Source organism: Garra rufa, chromosome 10, assembly GCF_049309525.1.
Source record: "Garra rufa chromosome 10, GarRuf1.0, whole genome shotgun sequence".
Classification (NCBI taxonomy): domain Eukaryota; kingdom Metazoa; phylum Chordata; class Actinopteri; order Cypriniformes; family Cyprinidae; genus Garra; species Garra rufa.
The window spans coordinates 14,769,680-14,795,363 of NC_133370.1; the positions used below are offsets into that span (position 1 = coordinate 14,769,680).

Sequence of the window (25,684 nt, forward strand, 5' to 3'; positions counted from 1 at the left end):
CCTCACAGATTCAGTCAGCTGCTGCAAAGCTTCTTACAAGAATCAGAAACTGAAAACACACACAAGCTTGATCAGCTGCACGCACCGAAATGCCAGAAGCGCTCTCCTCGGCTTACAGGACTTTCCAGCGCAGCAGCACACTCGAATGGGGAGGGAAATGAGGGGCATGGGAGGAAAACGAAAGGAAATGAATGGGATTTCTCATCTCCCAGCTGAGATCATGTGACGGAGTGTTTGCTCACGTCAGCATGCATGTGCACAGAGGGGTCACAGAACGTTTGTGCGCTTGCTTGTGTCTGTGTGTGAGGGCGTGACTGGTGGGGGAAATAGACGGATGTGTAGAGAGACACTGAGACAGACAGACTCATGACCGGGCAAGTCAGAAAAATAGACGAGGGACAAATGACTGAAGTGGGAGGAAATTGTTTGGACAGGCTTACACAACATGTTCCCTGCAGAACCAGAACTGATACAGTTCTGGCAAAAAAAGACCTTGTAATGCAAAAATAAGCATTATGAGAAACAGTGGCCTTTTCTTTCTAAAAAAGGTCCCTAGCATCAATATGGTGAGCTTAGTTTAATTACGATGATGATGTTGAGGTTAGAGACCGTCAGAGAGTCGCCAACACCCCACCGAAACGTTTGATCAAACAGGTGGAGCTGGCATTGCCGGTGTGTGCATCACTCCGTGGTACCTACACCACCCTGTAAAAACTTGTTTAACAAAAAGGCAGACAAAAGAGGGATTTGAGAAGATCTAAATAGCTCAAGTCAAGCCACTTTATGATAATACCTCTAAATTATCATTGAGTGAAAAATGATTGCTAAGGAATTCATTAAGTATGTGTTTAACAGCCGGAGGAATTGTAGGAATGCTGTCCTATGTAATTTATTTTGAATGTTACATGAAGTTGTTTTGACCACAGATCTTGGTTTCACAACACATGTAAGCTATAAATACTCTTAAAGGTTGTATCAGCGATTTCTAGTCTAAAACATAAAGTGTCAATTTCAGCTCACCTTTCTTCACGATCCGCTCGCTGCCTGCCCCATAAATTGTCTGTGAAAAAAACGCGACTCTCTGGTCAGCCTAGGGTCCGAGATATGCCAAAAAAACAATCGGCGCTATCAACTATTCCACAGATAAACAAACAGTGTTCCAACCAATCAGCGTCAGGGGTTTGGTGTTGTGGACTTTCCTACTGGTGCTGGGATGTGAGGGAGGCGGAGCGAAAGTCCACAACACCAAACCCCTGACGCTGATTGGTTGGAACACTGTTTGTTTATGTGTGGAAAGGTTGGTAGTGCCGATTGTTTTTTTGGCATATCTCGGACCCTAGGCTGACCAGAGAGACGCGTTTTTTTCACAGACAATTTATGTGGCAGGCAGCGAGCGGATCGTGCTGAAAGGTCAGCTGAATTTGACACTTTATGTTTCAGGCTAGAAATCGCTGATACAACCTTTAATGGGATGCTAATGTAGCATGCAATGGTGAATACACTATAAAACAAGGCCCCTTGGTGTACAGGGACGGTTGCATTTTTTGTCTGACCTATAATGCTGTGCGTAGGTGACCACTTTAATGCATTTTGCATGATGCTTACATTGCAACGCCATTGAAATCATAATTTGTATCTGTATTTTATGTTCAACATTTTGGGTTTGGATTTTTATGCTCATCAAGGAAGCATTTATTTGATTCAAAATACAATATAATACAATATTAACAATATTGTGAAATATTACTACAATTTAAAAAAATTCAAATTTAGTACATTTTAAAATTAGAATTTTAAGCAGCCAATAATCCGGTCTTCGATGTCACGATCCTTCAGAAATTATTCTAATATGCTCTCAATAATCTTGTTATTATGATGATGAATTGTCATAATCTTTCAGGATTCTTTGATGAATAGAAAATTCAGCAGAATAGTGTGAAACAACAATCTTTTATAACATTACACATGTTCTTACTGTCTCTTTTAATTAATTTAATTAGCCCTCACTGAAAAGAATTATTAATCTCATTTAATTTCTTAAAACAAATATCTTGCTAACCCCAACCATTTTGAAAGGTAGTGTACATTTGTAATGCAAAAAAAGAAACTTACCACAACTTAAACTTCTTAGCTTAAAGTTTAATTTAAATTTTAGCTGATCTAAAAGAATATGCAGGTTTCTAATAAATGTTTAAAATATTTTTTTTCACAAATGATTTTTATTGGAAATCACTTAATTTAATTTGAATTAATATTCACAATATTATTATTATTATTATTATTAAGAATTATTAAAATGCATTAAAATCAATTACAATTTTTTTGTTAATATTTTGTTTTGCATTAAAATACATTAAATGTACACTAAAGTTTGAATAGCTTGGTGTATTCCCCAATTGTAAGTCGCTTTGGATAAAAGCGTCTGCTAAATGAATAAATTTAAAATGTAAATGTAGTTGAATTTAACAAAATATTGTAATTTTTTTTAATGCATTTTTAACAATTTTAATTGTTTCCAATAAAACGGTCACGATCCTTCAGAAATTATTCTAATATGCTGATTTGGTGCTCTTAATAATCATGTTATTATGATGATGAATTGTGATAATTTTTCAGGATTCTTTGATGAATAGAAAATTCAGAGAATAGGTGAAAGAACAATCTTTTATAATCTTTCATTATACATATTCTTATTGTCTCAAATTAATTGTATTTTAATTAGCTTAAACTTGAATTGAATTTAACATAATATTGTAATTTTATTTCATGCAATTTTAATTTAATGCATTTAAAAAAAAATTTTTTTTTGAAAAAGTATTTAAACATTAATTAGAAACGTGCATAAGCATTTGCATATGATGCTTTTAGCCATTAAAATAATAATTTGTATCTGTATTCAAATGATGTACAGTATTTTTTGAGATCTATATATATTATAATACATTTAAAATTTTAATTTATTCCTGTGATGGCAAAACTGAATTTTCAGCATCCATTACTCCAGTCTTTATTGTAAGATGATCCTTCAGAAAATTATTCTAATATGCTGATTTGGTGCTCTCAACAATCTTATGATGATCATAAATTGTGATCATTTTTTCAGGATTCTTTGATGAATAAAAACTTTTGAAGAATATGTGAAACAAAAAATCCTTTATACATTATACATGTCCTTACGATCACTTTTAATCAATTTAATCGGTCTTCACTAAAAAGATTTATTCATTTTATTTAATTTCTGAAAAAAGAAAAATCTCACTAAGCGCAAGCATTTTAAACAGTAGTGAACATTTAATGTATTTTAATGCAAAAAAAAATCTTATCACAACTTTTTAGCTTATCGTTTAGTTAAATTTAACAAAATAATGTTATTTATTTTAATGCATTTTTAATAAAAAATATTAATACAAATTAAATTAAAATAAATTAAATTAAATTTCCAATAAAAATCATGTGGAAAAATATTTTAAACGTTTATTAGAAACCTGCATTTTCTTTTCGATCAGCTAAAATTCAACTGAAATAGACAACTGAAAACCAAATGTACTGCACTTAAATTTTTTAACCTACAATCTGCATCAGAACTTGTACTGTATGCAAAGAAGACATGCAAACCAACAACCACTGTGACACTTCAGAGTGAAAGGTTCACTCTATCAGCGACAGATACTGAAAATACGGGCAAGGTTAAATATGCACAACACCCCCGTTGACAGACAATGCCAGAAGAGCAAAGAAACATGTTCCCCTACTGCCATAGGAGGAGGCACCAATTCTGCTGACTCGGCAGAGAGGCTGGGGTGAGGTTAAAAATTTGGGCAGGAGGGGAAAAATGAATGATAACCTTGCCCCTACAGAGCCTGGAATGAAGGTGACAGGAGGATGAGATCAGGAAGTGCATGTAGTTAAAACACAAAGAACATGTGTGGGAGAGCCATACCCTCTCCGGATCTACTTCATAGGTAACATTTTTTTCAGTCATGGGTGGAAAGAAAACGGAAGCATAAACAATTTTTCTGCAATGACGAAACCATTAGGTTGCCTGAAAACGTAGCTAGAAATGTGTTAGAAACGCTACGTGACTCAGGAAGGTGCATGAGCTGATAAACATCAGCAGTGGAAAAGAAAAAAAACAACAACAACAAAGCACTGCATCTTGCCCTCTTCCTATTCTGAGAATCAAGTATTTACGAGATGGCAGAAATCATAACAGCCTTTTTATGAATCACTGACCACTAGGATAATAAGTCGGTCAGATCCATTGTGATGGAGAGTGTTCAAAATCAGGAGATTTGGTTCACTCACCAGGTCACTCATGCAAACATGTGGTTCCAGCATAATGTGCGTGCATATTGGACACAAACAAGGCCTTTGAGGCGAGAGTCAGAGCCAGGTGCTTGAAAATTAACCATTGTGATCAGCCGTAAACAAGCATACACGGCAGAGCAGAGAAAGTGACTAACAGGCCTGTTTCACAACAACCGACTTCCTCCCCCAGGCCACTTCCTTATAAGGGCAAAGGAAGCTGAATAGACGGAAACGGGGAACTCCTAAGGGGTGCGACGCAGCTTCCAGTAAGTATGAATGGCACTTATCTGGGGGATTCTGAGCCAATGTGTCTATTACCTAATATAGCATTCTGTCTGTTTTTCTGCTCCTTGGAGTAAGCAGCCTTTTTCACTGGAAAGTCTGCACCTTGTTCCACATGTATCTTTTTTTGAGCTGTGGAGAATGAAGATGTGTGGTGGAAACATTACCCATGTTTTCCAGCTTTCAGAGCTGTGCCAGCTACAGAGACATTGCGTTTTGGACTGGAATGGTCTGAGATGGGACGCTGTGGTTGGATCTGTCCTTGTGGGAATGTACATGCGTGGAGGCTGGGAGATATCTGAGATGACACGAGACGCTTCTGGTCAAGGCAGCCGGTGACGCAAGAGCGTTGCGCATGTCTTCCCTTCTCTTTCACTGATAAATCTACAGCACTGTCCACTTCTAACTTTTTTTGCATTTTCTGAAATACTGTTGTTTTATTGTAACGACATCTCTTGGACGATGGTATAATTGTCACTTAAATTAGATCGAGACACTGTTTCTGTCAGATACAAGTCACAATAAGGGAGGAAAGACGATCTCAGTTTCTGTTGTAATGCTGACTTCCAGGAATAACAGTCAACCCATTAGTCAAAAATACATGAGAAACGGATTTTGCATTAGTCTTCAATATTGAGTAGAACAAAATAGCAATGCACAGTATTTTCAGATACTGATAAGACAATAAATATTTTCATGATATGATCAATAACTGATAAATATATATATATATATATATATATATATATATATATATAATATATATATATATATATATATATATATATATATATATATGCAAAAAGTTAAATCTGCAAAATGTTACTTATTTTACCAAAATAAGAGGGCTTATTCAAAATGCATGTTATTTTTAAATTAAAAAGATATTTCACATAAACGACATATAGTCCAAAAGAGAAAATAATAAAAATGACCCAGTTCAAATTATATATATATAATTTGTATATATTTCTTATATTTTTTTTATAACATAATTTTCTATAATTAAAAGTCTCAATTTAAGTGAGCATTACATGACAGCAAAGGAAATCAATGTTGTTATTGTTCACTACATTTTTAAAAAAAGTTTATAAAATAGTTTAAAAAACTGAAATAAATTAAATATTAGAAGAAAAACTAATGAGAAACTAAATAAAAAAATAAGAAATAGTGCCTTGGCAACTAACTGAAATGAGGTTGAAGTACTAAAATTACAGAAATAAAAATTAAATAAAGCTATACAGCAATACATAAAATAATAAAAATTGCACATAAGAAAATTAGAAGAAAACTAAGCATGCACAATTAAACAGTTGAAGTCAAAAGTTTACATACACCTTGAAGAATCTGCAAAAATACCAAAATAAGAGGGATCATACAAAATGCTTAATGCTGGCCAAAGTAAGATATTTCACATATAAGTCGTTTACATATAGTCCAGAAGAGAAAATAATAGTTGAATTCATAAAAATAACCCCGTTCGAAAGTTTACACCCCCCTGATTCTTAATACTGTGTTGCTACCTAAATGATCCACAGTTGTGTTTTGTTTGTTTGTTTAGTGATAGTTGTTCATAAGTCGCTAGTTTGTCCCGAACAGTAAAACTGGCCACTGTTCTTCAGAAAAATCTTTTAGGTCCCACAAATTCTTTGGTTTTTCAGCATTTTTGTGTATTTGAACCCTTTCCAACAATGACTGTATGATGCACTGAAGACAACTGAGGAACTCGTTCAGGTAACAACACAGCGTTAAGAATCAAGTGTATGTATACTTTTGAATGGGGTCGTTTTTATAAATTCAACTAGGCCTATTATTTTTTCTTGTGGTCTTTTATCTGAAATATATTACTTAGGTCAGTACTAAATAAAAACATAACATGCATTTTGTATGCTCCTCTTATTTTGGTCAAATAATTCACATTTTGCAGATTCTGCAAGGTGTATGTAAACTTTTGACTTCAACTGTATATATCTATTAATCTACTAATAATAATACTAATAATATGGCACAGACATATTGTGCATATCTAAGATAAAGTCTTGCAGGACATCTGCAAAAGGCTTTATAATTTGGAATGACTATGCAAACTGTTCAAGGCAACAAAAAAGCCCAGTGATCTTTGATCCAGAGTCTTGCATTCTTACTGGAAAAGCCTTCCTTGCTCTCTTAAATCTGATATTAGAGTTGCAGGAAGTGACAGCGTGCTGTTGTGCAGTGCTGCAGAGCTCGTCTATCTCTCCAAACAGACCTCTGTGCAAACTCTGTGACAACTGCCAAAGTTCTGCTGACACCCTCCTCCGCTGACCGCTACGTTTCTTTACTTCAATCTGCACCCCATGACGCACATTATACGCATCTCCACCAAGCTCTATATACACAAACAACAGGCAGTTCAACTAATGTTCTCCATTCCTTCTTCAAATATAAATACAGGCCTCTTCAGAGACTACGGCATTGGTCATGAAAGAACAAACAAATAAACCTTAATGCATTTTGACCCACTCGTAGCATTGCAAAGCTACAGTACAGCCACTAATGGAAAGCATTCTTCTAATGTAAACATGCACTGGTGATTGAAGCAGTTATGCTTATTATGTAAGCTATGTGAAGATTCCATAATTCAGAAACAGTTAAAAGTCCACGGAAGTGCTTTTAATCACAAATCAAACAAATCACAAAGAAAATAGTGCTCGCAACATATTAATATTATTCTGGTCATTTATGTGGACTTTTTTAATCGACACTATGACTATTTGAGCGTACCTGATTAATTTATCTGTCATGTAGTCGAGTATAATTCACCGAATGATTAAAATGCCTCCCCCCCTAGGTTGAACAAGTCATTATTGTACAAGAGAGATGTTTCCTAACTGAAGCACATGGAATCAATTGCACATGACTTGTAATGGAGACAAATCTTGATAATTACTATGGCAGGAGTGGAAGCAGCTTTATTAAAGTGACCATTCACTAATGTCACACGGTTTTATAAATGGTGACCAAGGGGGAGAGAGAGAACGAGCCGGTATGTTTAGAGTCGGTCTGCGGCCACTCTCTGCGTCTGCTGCCACCTAAAACAGCAGGGCATTAGAGAGATATACGGCAGGGTATTTCACACCTCCATCGTGAAACTGCGTAAAGCAGGCGGTTCACATGCACGGCAGAGAATTTCTGACCTGATCCCCATTGGACTCCTGCTGAGAAGGGCTGCTGCAGATATCAGCTGCACAGGTGTCAAACCTCACTCCTGCTTTCCAAAACAAGCCACCCTCAGTGAAAAGAGAGTGTAACTGAGATCTCTGTCACAATAGAGCTACCAGGGCTGTTTACATGCAAAGGACTAAGTGGAAAGGCTGCTAGGATGATCCAATTAGATACAGGTCAAAAGTTTACCAAAATAAGTGGGGTCATACAAAATGCATGTTATTTTTTATTTAGTACTGACCTGAATAAGATATTTTACATGAGAGATGTTTACATATAGTCCACAAGAGAAAATAATAGTTGAATTTATAAAAACGACTTGTTCAAAAGGTTACATATGCTTGGTTCTTAATACTGTGTTGTTACCTGAATGATCCAGCTGTGTTTTTGTTTAGTGATAGTTGTTTTTGAGTCCCTTGTTTGTCCTGAACAGTTAAACTGCTCGCTGTTCTTAAGAAAAATCCTTTAGGTCCTACAAATTCTTTGGTTTTTCTGCATTTTCGTGTATTTGAACCCTTTCCAACAATGGCTGTTTGAATTTGAGATTCATCTTTTCACACTGAGAACAACTGAGGGACTTATATGCAACTATTACAGAAGGTTCAAATGCTCACTGATGCTTCAGAAGGAAAAACAATGCATTAAAAGCCGGGGGTGAAAACTTTTGAACAAAATGAAGATGTGTAAATGTTTCTTATTTTGCCTAAATATTATATATTTTTTCATTTAGTACTGCCCTTCAGAAGCTACAGAAGATACTTACATGTTTCCCTGAAGACAAAATAAGTTAAATTTACCCTGATATCAAATTTAAAAAGTTTTTAACCTCATCGTGTTTTCTTCTGAAGCATCAGTGAGTTGAACTGAGTCCCTCAGTTGTCTTCAGTGTGAAAAGATGGATCTCAAAATCATACAGTCATTGTTGGAAAAGGTTCAAATACACAAAAATGCTGAAAAACCACTGAATTTGTGAGACCTGAAGGATGTTTCTAAAAACAGCAGGCAGTTTAACTGTTCAGGACAAACAACAGACTCACAAACAACTATCACTAAACAAAAAAAACACAGCTGTGGATCATGCAGATAACAACTAAGAATCAAGTGTATGTAAACTTTTGAACAGGGTCATTTTTATAAATTCAACTATATTTTTTTCTTGTGGACAATATGTAAACATCTTTTATGTGGAATATCTTATTCAGCTCAGTGCTAAATAAAAAATAACATGCATTTTGTATGATCCCTCTTATTTTGGTAAAATAATTAACATTTTGCACATTCTGCAAGGTGTATGTAAACTTTTGATCTCAACTGTATTTTATTGGGACAGGTGACTGGGTGCAAAGTGTTTGTGTTGTTGTTGTTGCAGTGAAATGAAGGCAGTTAGGAAAACTGTTCCTGTAGTGTAAATGGTAAAAAAAAAAAAAAAAAAATCAATGCACTTCTTGCATGCAAAATACTTCCTTGACCTGAAGAATCTAAACAAATGAGAAACTGTCTTTGACCCTTATCCTCTTTTGCAGGACTACCTATAAAGGCCTGGTCAGCTGCCAAGAATGCTGCTGTTTTTCAAATGCATCATGCCAACCAATTCTGTCTTAAATTAGACATTCTATTTCTAGCATGGCTATATTTTGCATTGCTCAAACTAAAGCTGCACAATTAACTGCGAAAATGATCATGATAATTTGATAGTCTGGATTAAAAGATAAAATAGCAATGAAATAATTTAGAAATGCAATCTTGTGCATAGCCATCATAAAGAACATGCATTTTTTGAATTTAAATAGAAATATTTGAATAACAAATTACTTTTAAATTATAAAATTTAAATAAAATATTTTCATTTTAATTAAAATAATGCCCTAATTTAATGGATTTTTAAATGCATTCAAAGACAAATTCTATTAATTAACAATTTTTAATGAAGAATGCAATGCAGCCGCAGATCAAACCGAAACCAATGAAAACTTGTTTTTTTTACCTGTGCAGTTATGTATTAACGCTAAACCTTTGGCCTTGGCTTGCAGGACAGGACTCAGTGTTGGGAAGCCGCACCTCTTCTCTTAAATCTTTCCCATGGTCAGGACGTTTACAGAGCGTGCAAAGGCCCTAAATTTAGGTCAATGCTCCAGGAGCTTAACCTACTTGCTTAAGTACGAGAGGAAAACTGTATTTATCACCAACACCAGCAGACAGCCTAGTCCACGCCAAGACTATTATCCGAATATCTGCCAAGCCTTTAAGGGTTTCGAAAAGAAAAGCAGTGCAATTAGTAATTTCATATAAGACAGCCAGAAATTGTTGTTTCAAGTGTTTGGCTGTAGGACTGTAAAGTGTTTTGTTGTGTTGGTGGCAAAACAGCCAGGTGTCAGCTGCAGCACCCTGTTCCCGTGATTGCACTCTGGGTTGGGGGGAAGAGCAGCCAGGATCCCCCCGTCTAGTCATGGGAAGGGTCAACTTGTGTCAGACCTGGGTCAAAGTTGAGTCTCGGGTGCCAGTGGTCACGGGTTAGCCAACGCAATAACTCCCACTGCATGACTAGCGTCTGCACAGCACATCTGTGACATTTTTTTAACACCTCAAATGTTGACTATTCTCAAGAGCATCTATGACTAACTTTAACCTGCATTACAAATTCACAACCGGCTGAGGAAATTTCCCTGAAAGACACTGCAAGATTAACCTTTGCAACCATAGATTCATCTGAGCTGGGTGAACTATACTGCTCACTGTATTGCATACTGATTTTTAGAAAAAGGTACAGTCAAAAGATTGTAAACAGTAAGATCCAAAGTTTTTTTTACTATTTAAAATAACGTTTTTTTATTTATATTTTTTTAAAATGCAATTTATTCCTGTGGTTTCAAAGCTGAATTTTCAGCATCATTACTCCAGTCACATGATCCTTCAGAAATCATTCTATTTTTTTTATTTGCTGCTCAAAAAACATTTTTTCAACTGTTATGTAGTTTTTTTTTTTATTATTCAAACAGCATTTATCTGACATAGAAATCTTTTGTAACATTATAAATGTCTTTATCATCACTTTTGACCAATTTAAAGCATTCTTGCTAAATAAAAGTATTAATTTCTATAATTTCTTTCCCATAATTATACTGACTCAAAGCTTTTGAATGCTATAGTGTATAATGTGACAAATGCTTTTTATTGCAGATAAACGCTGATCTTTGGATCTTTCTATTCTTCAAAGAATCCTGAAAAACAAAATGTACTCAACTGTTTTAAATATTGATAATAATAATAAAAAAATGTTTCTTGAACAGCAAATCAGCATATTAGAATGATTTCTGAAGGATCATGTGACGCTGAAGACTGAAGTAATGATGCTGAAAATTTAGCTTTGATCACAGAAATAAATTACATTTGAAAATATATTCAAATAAAAAAAACTGTTATTTTAAATAGTAAAAACATTTCAAAATTGTACTGGTTTTGCTGTTCTTTGGATCAAATAAATGCAGGCTTGGTGAGCTTCAAAAAAACATTACAAATCTTACTGTTCAAAAACTTTTGACTGGTAGTGTATGTGAAAAGGCATTCATTCAGCCATTTCATGCATAAGAAACTTTGCATACCATGCACAGTTTCCATACTGCAGAACAAGAGTAGTAAGCAATTCCAATCATTCTCCATGCTCATAACATGCAGCCACAATGCAAAACAGCTCAGAATTCACATGAACAGTGAAACACTAACAAACAGCCTGTGTTCCTATATTTGGATATCAGCTGACTATACAGCTGGTTTACTCGGAAAGGTGAGAGATAGCAACATGAATGCTTGTGAACTTTGAGTTCATTGATGTTGCTGTAGACTAACGTAGCAAAGGTTCAGAATGCAGGACAGACAGTAGCTTGCTGCTAGTACACTAGACAAGACACTCAGAGCGCTGATTGTGTTATCAGATCAGCTAGAACATGGAAAGAATAACAGAATAAAGAGTTTGTTATGTTCTAGATGTAATCAGCTTTGAACATTTAATGCACTTCTAGGACAATTGTGTTCACTTAAATCAAACAGAAACCAAAAAAACTGGCTAAGCCTTAGTTTTCCAGGGAAGAATGATTAAGTTTCATGAGAGGAACGTCACAAATAAGAACAACATTCCTGCAGCGCTTCAGTAGTTCACTGGAACTTAGAGCCATTCAAAACATGCGTCTACCCTCTAACCATCAGTCTAGCAGACATGGATGAAAACTTTCATGCAAATACATTTGGCAATGCAAACAGACGCCAGGGAAAGTCAAAAGGGAAATATTTAATTATGTTCCAGAAATATTTGCTGTAACACTTTATCAGAATACATGCATGCTGCTTACTATACATTAAGCTTTTTTTTTTACATTTTCCAACAATAAATGTTTTATAGTAATTATTAAGTATAATATTTATTAGTAGTAGCAGTAGTAGTATTGCTATATAATTTTATATTTTATTATTATTATTTTTATTTATTTTACAAAATGTATGTATTATTTTATAAATATTGTTGGCTCTGTGACAAATTGCTTATCTTTCTCTACTGTTGTTTTGGGTAAATGCACAAACTGTAATGTAAATGCAAATGTAATATAATTAAAAATGACATTATATAAATCTTAATATTAATAATGCAACTTCAAGATCTCTGCAAAAGTACATATAGCCTACTAAAACAGCAATAAATATTTTTTCAACAATAAATGTTTTATAGTAATTATTATTTATATTATTATATATTTAATCACATAATAACTGTAATTATTATTATTATTATTGCTATATAATTTTGAATATAATCTCATCGAATGTGCATATAGTCTACTTAAACAGCATTAAATAAATAAATATTTTCTACATTTTCCAACATGTTTTTTTAACAATTACTATTTTATTTTAATTATATATTTAATTATTTAATAATTATAATATTTATTACTATTATTATTATTGCTATATTCTTTCATATTTTATTTATTATCATTATTATTACTATTATTTATTTTTTTAAACATTTTCAAAATGTATTATTTCATGAGCATTGTTCGCACTGTAACAAATTGCTTGTCTAACGCATAAACTGTAAAGTAAATGCAAATGTAATATATTTGAAGTTGACACTATATAAATCTTAATATTAATAATGCAACTTTTTTTACATTTTATATAATAAATGTTTTTTAGTAATTATTATTTACATAATTATACATTGCATCATATAATAATAATTATAGTATTTATTATTATTACTACTACAGAATTTTATATTTTATTTATTTGTTATTATTATTTTATTTTTTTTTTTTTTTTTCGCTTTGTAACAAATTGTTTATGTCCCTCTACAGTCGTTTTAGGTAAATGCACAAAATGTAATGTAAATGCAAATGTAATATTTAAAAGTGACACTATATAAATCTTAATATTAATAATGCAACTTTAAGATCTCTGCAAATGTGCATATAGCCTACTAAAACAGCATTTATTTTTTACATTTTCCAACAATAAATGTTTTACAGTAATTATTTATATAATTACATATTTATGAATATAATATTTATTATTATTATTATTATTATTATTATTAATAATAATAATAATAATAATAATAAATGTATTATTTTTTTATATTGTTCGCTCTGTAACAAATTACTTATGTCCCTCTACAGTCGTTTTAGGTAAATGCACAAACTGTAATGTGAATGCAAATGCAATATTTAAAAGTGACACTATATAAATCTTAATATTAATAATGCAACTTTAAGATATCTACAAATGTGCATATAGCCTACTAAAACAGCATACATTTTCTAGTAATTAATTACATAATTATATAATCATATAATATATATTTATATTATATATATATATATATATTTTTTTTTTATATTATTTTACATAATGTATTATTTTATGAGTATTTCTTGCTCTGTAACAAATTGCTTATGTTCCTCTACTGTCATGTTAGGTAAATGCACAAAATGTAACAAACGCAAATGCAACAATATAATTGAAACTGACACTTTATAAATCTCAATATTAATAATGCAACTTCAATATCTCTGCAAATGTGCATATAGCCATCTAAAACAGCTTTAAATAAGACACTATAGGAGGAGGAGGAGGAGGAGTGACGGAGGCGTTAGTGCGCAAGTAGTCAATGCGCAATGCACTGCACCCCCAGTTGTGAAGCATGTGCTAGAGTGGGCACACACACACAGATTCACACACACTCCCTCCGCACACGTAGGTGAGAGTGGGAGACTGATCTATATGCTGGGGAGTATGTGAGCACAGCACAGGGAGAGGCAGAAGGAGGGAGTGCATCAGCAACCGTTACTCACTTTCACCCACGTGACATTCCCTTTTCAACGACAAAAACGAAAGCGAGCAAAGAGCGCCAGGAATGCGGCCAACAGTCGAGCTGAATAGGGATTTCTGAATGCAGAGGAGCTCGTGAAGAGGCAGCGGTGAAAATAACAACGGTTTCTTAATGCCACAGAGACCAAATCACACACATTATTTTTAGGTAAAGCCTGCATCTCCAGCACTTGTCTTAGATGCAAGCATATTATATAGCACTCTATAAAAGCTACTACATAATCCTGACAGGTGGACCTTCAGGGAAGTGATATAAGCTGTTACAAGACAAGAGCAATCCCAAGAGATCTACTGTCTCTTTGTGGAAGGGCAGATTTGTTTATGCAACAACTACAAGCACCTGTCATGTACTTGAGGAATATGAAATGTGAACGTCAGTTAGTCGAAATTTTGCATCCACTCTGCTGAGAACTAGAAAAAAAGCAGAGCTGCTGACTCATATTTTTAAAAGCTCACTACACAAATAGCATAGTCATCATGACCCGCGCACTTTTGAAGCATCTATCTCGCCAAGCCTTTCATAACACATTCAGCTCTTTCACAACGCAGACAGAGTAAAGGACTTAAGTGTGGGGTATTGAACTACAGACCACACATCCATCTGTTGAATAACAGCCTTCTTTAGCTTGCAAAACATCACATCAAACTAAATCTATCACATGCTCTGTAGCTATTTTCAGCACTGCGTTTTTCATATTTTTCGCTAAAAATTGAAATATACTGCATTGGTTATTTCAGCACCTGATGTAACATGTTAGCTACGTAATGTGTTGCATACAGAATTATCCAACATCTTATTGTTTAGTCTAAAAGGCAGTGCAGGACATGCATGACTGTCTATCAGTCACTGACTGGCTTAGGCAGTATATGGCGAAAACAGAAATGAGCACAGGCACAGTATATTTCCTGTCTGCCAGAAAAAAATGATCCCTAGATAAAACCCAGACACTGTGTTTGTGTAAAAATCAGACTGAAGTATCGGAATGTTTTTTCCAAACAGGACCCCATACTTTCCCCCACAGTCTGTGAGTCAGTCAGCTGACGCAAGGCAGCAAGAATCTGGTCAGGGGTTTCGCCTCGTCTAGACTGAGCAGACTGTAACTAGAGATGGAACTGCGGTGGAAAACAAAAGCAGAGCCTCTGTAGTCAACTCCTATACTGCCACTCTGTGGTGTAGTGCATGTATGGCACTTATGTACAGTATATATGACTACTGTACTCTGTAGATCTATTTATATAATGGTAACCAACTCTTAACAAATTCTCTTATGCTCAGCAAAGCTGCATTTACTTGATCAAAAACATAAAAAAACTGTAATATTGTGAAATAATAATAAAGTTTGAAATAATGGTTTTCCATTTTAATATATTTTAAAATATAATTTATTCCTGTGAGGCAAGGCTGAATTTTCAGCATCATTGCTGCAGTCTTCAGTGTCACACAATCCTTCAGAAATCATTCTAATATGCTGATTTATTACTTTTATTATCAATGTTGGAAACTGTTTTCTTTGGAACCTGTGACTCTCTTTTTTTCAGGATTCTTTGATGAATAAAAACTAAAAAAGAACAGCATTTATTCATAATAGAAACTAATTCTTAGATCTCATTATTTATCAATTTAACACATCCTTGGTGAATAAAAGCATTCATTTCTTTCAGAAAAAATACAGAATAAAAATTTACTCACCACAATCTTTTTAAAGTTTAGTGTATATTGTTATAAATTATTTGTATTATTTTTTCTGTTCTTTTAAACTTTTTATTTATCAACGATTTCTCAAAAAAGAATCACAGATTCCAACAACATTTATAATAAATCAGCATATTAGAATAATTTCTGAAGGATCATGTAACACTGAAGACTGGAGTAATGATGGTGAAAATTCAGATTTGCATCACAGGAATAAATTTAATTTTAAAATATATTCACATAGAAATTCATATTTTACACTGAAATAATAATTCACAATATTATTGTTTTCTGGATTTTTGCTAAAATAAATACAGCCTTGATGAAAAAAAACTTTAATTGTATTGTAATTTTTTTTTTTTTTATTGTACTGATCCCAAACTTTTAAACGGCAGCATATTACAAAAATGTTGGTGAGTTCACAACGGCAAATTAAATGCAAATATTTCCAAGAAGATATTAAGTCAATTTTATAAAAAAAATTTTTTTTTTTCTTTCAGCATAACAAAATGAGGGAAGAGCTGAATTGAACATTTCAGTCAATTTTCAGTGTTTGGTAATTCAGTGTTTTTTCCATTTCAAATTATTTCCAGGTTTAAAGTTACATTTTGAAGAACAGATATTCAATGTGGTCTCAGACTCTTGGACTCCACCATATGAATACAGAAAACTGTGTATTTTAGTTTTTCCATTTTCAACTTCTGCATTCTTAAAATTAAAGAATTTTTTTTAATTCTTAATTCTTTAATTCTTAAAGTTGATTTTAAATATTCTAAGTATGAACAGAATTATTAGGTCTTTTTCTTTAGACAATACAGGAATTCTGTAACTATCATGTAGCTAATCTTAAGCAAAAAGACCATGTTTTATATATGGCTTATTTCATTATTCTAGAACAAATAAAGCCAGAACATATAAAAAAGGGAATTCTACATATACTACATAAACATACATAGTACAAATAAAAAGAAAATTCGGTCATTAATTACTCGCCCTCATGTCATTCCAAACCCGTAAGACCTTCATTTATCTTCAAAATGCAAATTAAGATATTTTGATGAAATCCGAGAGCTTTCTGACCCTGCATAGACAGCAACACAACTGACACGCTCAAGGCCAAGAAATGTAATAAGGACATTGTTAAAATAGTCCATGTGACATTAGTGGTTCAACCGTAATTTTATGAAGCTATGAGAATAGCTTTGTGCACAAAGAAAACCAAAATAATGACAATTTCTTCTCTTACATGTCAGTCACAAGAGTACCACGCATGCTATCTGTGTGATATTTGAGGCAGAACCTGAATGCGCTGCGCCTTGTTTGCAATCAGAGGAATGCACACGCATGTGTCGTGGTAACATCATGAATGCGTGTCGAAGACTGACACAAAATTGCTAAATAAAGTTGTTATTTTTGTTTTCTTTAGGAAAAAAAGTATTCTCATAGCTTCATAAAATGACAGTTGAACCACTGATGTCACATGGACTTTAACAATGTCCTTACTACCTTTCTGGGCCTTGAATGTGTAAGTTGCTTTGCTGTCTATGCAGGGTCAGAAAGCTCTTGGATTTCATCAGAAACATATTAATCTGTGTTCTGAAGATGAACGAAGGTCTTACGGGTTTGTAACGACATGAGGTTGAGTAATTAATGACAGCATTTTCATTTTTGGGTCAACTATCCCTTTAACATCATACGATCAAAAAAAAAAAGATTGTAGCTCTCCTTTCCTTGTTTGATTTCTAGACAAATCAAACATAGGGCCAAATCCCTTTCTTTTATCAAATGTGCAAACAACATGCCAATTACAATTTTAAAGCATGTACACATCAACTAGTCTATATATCAGCCTCATCTGTCTCTATTAACAAAACTGAACTGTGGACCTGGGTGGTTGCTATGGATACAGCTCATTGCAGCCTGCAGACAGTATATGCATGAATCAGAGGAATATTGTTACTTTGACACCCCCATGTGGTCAAAAGTGGTCATGCTGCATCAGATAACCTGTAGGCCTGAATGTAAAATTCCCAGCCAACTGAGTATAAACATAACAAACATTCATATTCAGAGTAGTATAACTATTTGGACGTTGTCCTACCTGGATGATGGAGAGACTGGAGACTAAAGCTGGCTCAAGGACCTGCAGGCAACTTCGCTTGTCTAGGAAACACAAACACAAGACACAAATCATTTATCAGAGGAAGTAAACATTCAAGCAATGTGTTATTCAACTATTAGAGTGGAACCTGCATAATTTTACTGGATATCAATATACAATTTATTTGTATTATTTTTTGTTATTTGTATTATTATTATTATATTGGTGTATTGTTAATGGTATATTTTTTTCAAGTGAAAACCATATCAAAATATTATAATAATAAAATATATATATATATATATATATATATATATATTTTTTTTTTTTTTTTTTTTTTTTTTTTGCAATTTTTGGCAATGGTTTTCACTTATAAATACATTTATTCCAAGTGAAAACCATAGCAAAAAATATAATATATAATAATAAATAAAAATAATAAGCCATAAGGGATCAGTCAGTTATATATTAGAATAAAAAAATCAATTAATTTGATCACCAGGGGGCAGTGTACTGATGCAAGGCCAGTAACATAATTCATATAATACAGATTAGGTCAGAATTAGCATTATTGCAATCTTAATCTACTTTTATTAGCTATGCAGAATTAATCCGCCCTACCACCATCTGTGAGATTTTGTTTTTATCCCTCTCTAATCATGACATGGAAATATGCTCAGACAGGCTTTAACCAAGCAAGTGTACACATACTGTAAATTTCACCCTATTTTCACTTGGGTCACTGACTGTGAATTGGTACACCATTCACAGCATCATAACTGTCAAATCCTTTACTCTGGCTCTTTGCAACTACCATTTAATGTTTGAATATGATTTACTTTTATTACATCATATGGCATTATGATTTTAAAAAGAAAATCGCATTTCACACTAAAAATATACCTGCCTAACAGACTTTTGTATTACTAGTTAAACATCTCACAATAAATCAATCCTATAAATATGCACTACTGCATTAAAAACAAAATAACCCCAACATATTTATAGTCTAATCATAACTGGCAGCACTTTTTTTTTTCATACGGCTTCGAAGTTGTACACGAGATGGTGAAATAATGTGCGTTACAGCTATAACCATTATTCATGTTGTCAAAACAAACATTTCCAACCAGGCAAACCAGAGCAGAATGAGAGAGATGTGAGGCGGCAAAATCAAAACCTATGAATAATTAATCTCATCTCATTCAATGGAGCTCTGAGTATGATCCCAGCCAAGCAAAACAAAGTGGCCACCTTCCGCATTTCGCCAACCATCTGTTACTGTATACAGAAAATGTATGCACCGTGGAAAAGAAATGTATTTTTTAATTAGGGTTCCTATGGAATAAGTGAGTTGAGCGAGTCGGTTCTGTAATTAGCGCACAGGAGCCAGTCCAGATGTAATTATATTCATGTCCCTGGAAGCATTCAGACGGGAAAAATATAGGTCGCTTCGAGCTATCTGATTAGCGTGAGCAAATTGATTTTACATGCTTTGTATAACTGGTAATTGAACAATGTATACAATCAATATATACACTACTAAACTGCTATATTTTATGTGACCCTGGACCACAAAACCAGTCATAAGGGTCAATTTTTTTGACATTTAATAATCTGAAAGCTGAATAAATAACCTTTCCATTGTATGGTTTGTTAGGATAGGACAATATTTGGCCAAGATACAACTCTGAGGTGCGTAAAAAAAATAAAAATTGAGAAAATCGCCTTTAAAGTTGTCCAAATGAAGTTCTTAGCAATGCATATTACTAATCAAAAATTAATTTGTGATATATTGGGAAATTTACAAAATATCTTAATGGAACATGATCTTTACTTAATATTCTAATGATTTTTGGCATAAAAGAAAAATTGCTCATTTTGACCCATACAATGTATTTTTTGGCTATTGCTACACATATACTAGTGCCACTTAAGACTGATTTTGTGGTCCAGGTTCACAGATATTATAAATATAGACACAGACACACACTACTAAAGTTTTTACATTATGTTTTGTACAGTCAAGGAAGGGGGAGGTGGTACTCGCACCTGCGCTAGACAATGTGACATATAACAGACCTGAAATAGCATATGTCAGGTGAGCATGCAGTATACAGCATTAGGTACATCAACAAAATATGGCATGGCAGATTGCACTTTTGTAGTAAATCTAACCAGAGCCAATGCACTGTGTACTAGCACACTGTGAATTCTGTGGCTCAGTATGGTAATGTTGCCAAAACCGTGATAATGCCTCACCATGAGGTCACTTTCTATAATAGGTAAACAGGAGCGATCCATCAGTTCTCCAAATGTAGTATGTTCCATTCACCAGAGCAAATCAAATACTTTAATTGTTCAATCTACATGCTCTTTTCTGTTCAACCTAGTTATTTAAACTCACTCAGAGGTTTCCCTATAAAGGAGAACTATGACAATAAAAATGAAACTTCTTGGCATGCATAATAATGTGCACATTTTAATACAACAGGCCACTAGAGACTTGCTGAGTGTAAAAAGATGTTTTTCTTTAGGTAACAACAAGCAACAAACTCAAACAGGTATGATAAAGTCTTTCTAGATTTCTAGTTGTATCGTTCTATTAACAAAAACTATAAAATTATAAATTATGAACAAAAATGATATACACTACCAGTCGAAAGTTTTTGAATGGTCTCTACTGCTCACCAAGCCTGCATTTATTTGATCCAAAGTACAGTGAAAATAGTAAACTTTTGAAATATTTTACTATTTAAAATAACTGTTTTCTATTTTAATATATTTTTAAAGAATAATTTATTCCTGTAATTTCAAAGCTGAATTTTTAGCATCATTACTCCAGTCACATTATTCTTCAGAAATCTTTCTAATATTCTGATTTGCCGCTCAAAAATCCTTTATTATTATTTTTTTTAAATATTATGTTGAAAACAGCTTGAGTCTATTTTTTTTTTCAGGTTTAAGAACAGCATTTAGAAACATAGAATAGAAACCTTTTGTAACATTACAAATGTCTTTATCATCAAAAAATAAAATACAATAATACTACTGACTCCAAGCTTTTGAATAGTATAGTGTATAATGTTGCAAAAGCCTTTTATTTCAGATAAATGCTCATCTTTGGACCTTCTATTCATCAAAGAATCCAGGAAAAATATGTATTAACCATTTTCAATATTGCTAATAATAATAATAATAATAATATAATAAATGTTTTAACTGGCAGCGTATTTAATGCTATAATAAAATAAAATACTATTAAATGTTTATTTATTTTACAGTCTTCATCTGCCAAGTCCGTAAGGAACCGGCTTCAAAGATTATAAATTATACCTTATCTTTACATTACCTAACTGTGACTGAACATGACTAGTAATAACCATACTAAGTAACTACATGATATTTGGCATATAATCCACATTTATTGTAATAGTCTTGCCAAAGAAGGCTGGGCTCCCTCAGTCGAGTCTGGTTCTTCTCAAGGATTTTTCCCCTTGTTCATCTAAACATCTTATAGAGTTTTCTATTCCTTTGCCCCAGTGAAGTTACTATAATCCAAGATCTAAAAAGTCCTATAAAAAGGAAATACACATGCATATTAATTATACACAAGCCTATAAGTAAACTATAGCATGACTGTGAGGAAAAGCAGGCCTGTAGAGCTGATACTAGGGCTGCTCGGCAGTTCTTGAGCTGTATTACTGCATTCAGACAATATATTATCATGACATCGTCACAATAAATCAGCCCAAAACGATGCAGAAGTGCAGTCAGTTGCATATCTGCCACAACGCACAGCATTTTGCTCCAGAGCTCTGTTGCTGTTGGTAGGCCTTGCTCACACTGATGGAAAGACAATGCGGGCATTTTGACAAAACGGTACGCTATGTACGCCTCCCTGCCTATAGCTCTGAAGACTCCATCAAACGATAAATAAAATGCGTATAATGTACGAGCCCACAACGACCCGGCGCTTTAAATATCAGCCACAGAATAAAATAATATATAAGGCGTAAAGGTGTTGACAGGAGGCGCAAGAAAGCTGCTGCTGCTTCTCGCCTCTTAAGCTTTAGTTTGAGCCAGAGAGCAAAGCTTGATTCACGCAAACACCCAAATGGCAATTTTGGCCTCGCGTTTTTTTCAAAGCAAACATGTAAAATGTACAATGTACTAAATGTTATTGATAAGAAGCCCACTCCCCACCCCACCGGACAAGGCTCGGAAAATTCAAGCGGTTTTTCGGATTCGTGACACCGGTGGAGTGGAGCGCCGCGCAGCGCGCCCTGCCTATAACGCAAACGCATTGAAAAACACAGGCGTTTCGGCAAAGCGAACGGATGCTCAATTACAAACCTGAAGGAAGGAAGAAAATAAGAGCTTGTTGTATACTCACCTCGTCTACAGTGATTGTGGAGGTAATTTAAAGGGCCAGGTTCGCGCAGATTGTTACCCCCCCTACCAAACAAACACCACCCCCTCCGTGCACCAGTGTCCACCCAGTCAGTCCCCCCACCACTGGTGACAGCGTTCTCGCACACAAACTTGCTTTTCTCTCCTGGGAAAAAGCTGAGTCGGTTCTGAGTCAAATAAGGCGGCTCTTCGTTAAAATCGAAAACCAATCAGTTTCGCCAGCTCTGGCCTCTCCACCCTCCTCGGGTGCCAACGGGTTTGGTTGCGTCCGTCGGCGAACTGTTTCGCTGCACGAAGGGTGTTTTCGGCTTTTGAGCTGTCGAGCGGTCTAGGATGCACACTTTACGCAGCGGTTCATCGACCCAGTCTTTATAAGCCAACACATTTGGGCGCACCGAACCCGAGCCCGTCTTGCACCGCAGTGTGCAGTAACGCCTGCTGACCCAAGAGGGCGCTGGCGCACAATGTCTGTTCATACCGTCCACATATCTGCAAATACAGTGCTGTGAAAGAAGGGCGACAACAGAAAAACAAAATATATTTCATTAATCTTATTTTGTTAACCAAATTTTATTTTATATGAAAGCTAAATTTAAAAGCAGAAACCAATTTTGTATGTTCAGCTTGTTGACTTGTTGACAAGTATTTTGAGACGATTTCCAATTCACCTAATGAGGTGGCTTAAATAAGGATAGGCTATATAAACGTTGTTTAATCTTTCTTTTGATATTTAGTTTATTTGGAACATCAAAGTGTTTTCACAAATGTCATCAAACAGCCATATTGGAGGCACTGAACCTAACTTGCATATTTTGCTGATTATTGCTGCTGAAAATAGTCAAGTATTGTCATGTTTTGGGCTGTATTAATCGTCCGGACTGGGAAAAACATTTGCAGTACTATAGACTACAAAAAGTTATAAATCAAGGAGAAAGCAAAAAACTATGTGAGGAACAAAAGTGTTTGAGGTTGGCCAAACTGAGCCAGGATTTCCAGGGCAAGAATCTTGACAACTTTCATGTTTGTTCTTATCATTTCTGGTCAGGTAGGTGAAATATTAGACTACTGCTTGTACATATCCTTACCACATATTGACTTTAGTTTGTCAAAATATTGCCCCCTTTCCTGCTTACTAAGTCTTTATATGATTTAGCTGCCTCCACACGTTTTTTTCCATGGTTTAGACAGCAAAAATTAGCAGAACATGTAATCAGTAGTGCATTAGCCATGCAATCCATGCTGTTGTTCACATCTGAGTATCTCCAATATGACTACGCATCTGGGTAGCGATCAAATCGAGACGTAAATGCAAACTCTCTATAATCCAGTCCTGTTTGTAATTTCACTATAGGCCTAAATGTTGATTAAATACTACTAGTAGTAACATAGCAATACCAGGAGACAACTAAATTTTATTTTATCACTGTATTCAGTTAGCCCCTTAAAGTTATCTATTCCAACTTTACAAGTATTTTTTGATTAGACGAATATCTGTACCAATTGTTGCTGGAATAAATACTAGCAATTAGTAAAGATTATCGAAGATTATACTATTATTCTATTGGATTACTTATTAGAAATTAATAATTAAGTGCTAGCCTATATATATGGTGGTATATTAAATACTTTAAAAGAGAAAGTTTACCCAAAAATGTAACTTCTGTCATCTTTAACTGACTTGCATGTCTTTCCAATCATGTATGTCTTTCTTTTGCAGAATACACTACTAGTCAAAAGTTTTTGGACAGTAAGATTTTTAAATGTTTTTCTAAAACATTAAACATTTAAGTCTCTTCTCACCAAGCCTGCATTTATTGTATCCAAAGCACAGCAAAATTTTAAAATATTTTTACTATTCAAAATAACTGTTTTCTGTTTGAATATATTTTAAAAAGTAATTTATTCGTAATGTAATTTTTAGCATCATTATTCCAGTCACATGATCCTTCAGAAAGCATTCTAATATTCTGATTTGCTGCTCAAAAACATTTATCATTATTATTATTATTATTATTATGTTGAAAACAGCTGAGTAGATTTGTTTCAGGTTTATTAGATGAATAGAAAGTTCAAAGGAACAGCATTTATCTGAAATAGAATCCTTGCTAAATAAAAGTTTTAATTTCTATAATTTCTTTCTCAAAACAATTTATACTGACCCCAATAATGTTACAAAAGCTTTTTATTTCAGATGAATGCTGATCTTTCTATTCATCAAAGGATCCTGAAAAAATTTAATCTAAAGTATTTTAAATACTGGTAATAATAATAATACAGAATATTAGAATGATTTATGAAGGATCATGTGACACTGAAGACTGGAGTAATTATGAAAATTTACCTGTGATCACAGGAAAAAATTACATTTTAAAATATATTTTAATAGAAAGCAGTTATTTGAAATAGTAAAAATATTTTCAGTCTTGGTGAGCAGAAGAGACTTCTTTAAAAAACATTAAAAATTATTAACCATTCAAAATCATTAAAAAAAACTTTTGACTGGTAGTGTATAAAAGAACCTATTTTAACCAAATAGTTCTGGTTACCATTGGCTTCCATTGTATAAAAGAGATTTCTCAAAAACATTTCTCAAAATATCTTATTTTATGTTCCACAGAAGTAAGTCATACAGGTTTATAATAGCATGAAGGTGAATAAATAATGACAAAATGCTCATTCTGTGTGGACTACCTTTTTTAAAATAGTGTAGTTCCACTGTGCTATTCCATTGGTATTATTGTAGCATACACAGCCGCAAATACAGGCTTCAGTGGGATGTGTTTTGCTTTTTTGAGTAAGCCCTAGGTATGTGTAGATGCTGTAGGTGGATCTGCACCTCCAGGCAAATTTGGCACTTGGCACCGGATCAGAGTGAGCCTGTCATGATCGGGGCTGTGAGGTTTCCCTCAGCCTCCTGAGGTCGCTATTCACACTGCACTTCTGATAGTATTCACCTGTCCTTGTCGTTAACACTGATTCACTCACAGCTGTTCACCATTTGGACTTTTGTATAAGAACTCTCATTTCTCACTCCTGCTTCATGTCTGCATTGTCTCGTGTCCTGTTTGTTTTATGTCTTTGATAATCCCTGGCTTTTGAGTTCTTGATTTTGGTTTTTGAGTATTTCAGTTTGTGCCGTGTTGGCCTTTTGTTCTGTTTTTTGTGTTTATTAAATTTATTCTTTCCTTTCCCTGCATTTTGGACCCAGATCTCCCTTTGTTGAAACGTGACAGAGCCAGCCTTAATCATAAAGCCCTGCGGTTCTCATCTGAAATAGGCCTTTCAAAGCCCTGAAAATGCAG

General features: G+C 34.0%; 1 protein-coding gene across 1 annotated transcript in view; it reads right to left on the bottom strand.

The window, feature by feature from the left end:
- Window positions 1-22,777, bottom strand: part of gng7 (guanine nucleotide binding protein (G protein), gamma 7) — a 35,988-nt gene extending 13,211 nt beyond the window's left edge. The window contains exons 1-2 of the mRNA XM_073848324.1: window positions 22,366-22,777; window positions 17,970-18,031 (exon numbers count right to left, since the gene is read on the bottom strand). The gene's annotated coding sequence lies outside the window, so the exon portion shown is untranslated. The remainder of the gene's footprint in view (window positions 1-17,969; window positions 18,032-22,365) is intronic.
- Window positions 22,778-25,684: the final 2,907 nt, after the last annotated feature.